This window comes from Bison bison, unplaced genomic scaffold, assembly GCF_000754665.1.
Source record: "Bison bison bison isolate TAMUID 2011002044 unplaced genomic scaffold, Bison_UMD1.0 scf7180017864227, whole genome shotgun sequence".
Classification (NCBI taxonomy): Eukaryota; Metazoa; Chordata; class Mammalia; order Artiodactyla; family Bovidae; genus Bison; species Bison bison.
In genome coordinates this window covers 50,157-51,433 of record NW_011494799.1, presented here as the reverse complement: position 1 = coordinate 51,433, position 1,277 = coordinate 50,157, and the positions used below count along the sequence as shown (strand labels likewise).

Sequence of the window (1,277 nt, the reverse complement as noted above, 5' to 3'; positions counted from 1 at the left end):
TAAACAGGTTAGAATAGCATCATACAGACATCTCTGTTGTTTTTTTTCCCCTGTTTTTTTCTTATGTTGTGTTACTAATGTAATTTATATTTTTTTTTTGATCCTTCTTTTCCTATAGAGATAAAAGTGATTTATCTTGGCAATTGCTTTGCTCGGCATTCTTTTTTTATTTTTATTTTTTTTTGGTGGTGGTGGTGGGAGTGGTGGTGTGTTGGGGTCCAGGAGTATTGCCTTCTCTTCACATTCCGTCTGTCTCTTCCATCAACTCAGCTCTTCCCTAGTGCCCAGCCTTATACCTGAGGTGGTGATGGGATAGGATCCCTGCCCTCACAGGAGACACAGTTCATACACCAAAAACAGATAATCGAAAGTACAGTGAGCAGAAAAGCGTGCAACAATTCAAAGGGGCCTGACAAGTTTGTTGGGAAGGCTTTCCATAGCTTCTATTTTTACTGGCTATACCTGTATCTTCTTTCTGTGAATGTGGAGTTGTGGGGGTTTTATTTTTTATTCCCCTTCTCTCTCTCTGACATGCTTCTCCAGACTGCACTTGATTACTGTGTTTAGGGCCACTGCAAAGGATATAATTATTAGAGCTAGCATATCATGCTTATTTCCTTGTGCTAGACATTGCTCTTAGCATTCTATTTATATTCATTTCATCGTCTCCAATAGCTTCATCCTACTGATGAAGGAATAGGCAAAAGAAACTTCTGGCATCACACATCTTACAAAGTGGAGCCAACCTGGTTCCACACTCTGTGTTCTTTTCCTATCACTCTGTTCTAGCACCTCTCACTGATAACTGCTACCATTTAAGTGCCTTTTCTGTGCCAAGGGTTGGGCTAGGGATTTTACCTGGGATATGTCATTTAATCCTCATTGACAACCCCAGGAGATAGTTATTAGCCCTATTTTACAGTGAAGGTGACTGAAGCTTGCCACTGGCCTTCCATAGCAGGATCTGCCTGACTTGAAAATCCATGTTCTTTCCTTTTATCATGTGAGAAGATCTTTAGCAGCTCAGTGACCCAGTAGATGTTTATTGAGCATTTGTGTGCACCATGTAGCATTGACAGTGTATCCTGAGGAGAGCCTCAGGGGTGATGTTGGAAGCCTCAGTTCCAAATTTACCACCACCTGGACTCTCTCTGTGACCAAAGGCAGGCTGCTTACTGTCTGAGGGTCACTGTAAAAGAAGTTTGAACCCAATCAAGATTTCTTTATCTTGGAGATTTTGCTTCTGTGTCGCTAGGGTATGGCTGGCTGGGTTTAGC

General features: G+C 41.9%; 1 long non-coding RNA gene across 1 annotated transcript in view; it reads left to right on the top strand.

Moving 5' to 3' along the window:
• The window catches only part of LOC104992873, a 2,065-nt gene extending 832 nt beyond the window's left edge, over positions 1 to 1,233 (top strand). Inside the window, exon 2 of the long non-coding RNA XR_825751.1 lies at positions 8 to 1,233. This is a non-coding gene — a long non-coding RNA (uncharacterized LOC104992873). The remainder of the gene's footprint in view (positions 1 to 7) is intronic.
• The last annotated feature ends 44 nt before the right edge of the window (positions 1,234 to 1,277 follow it).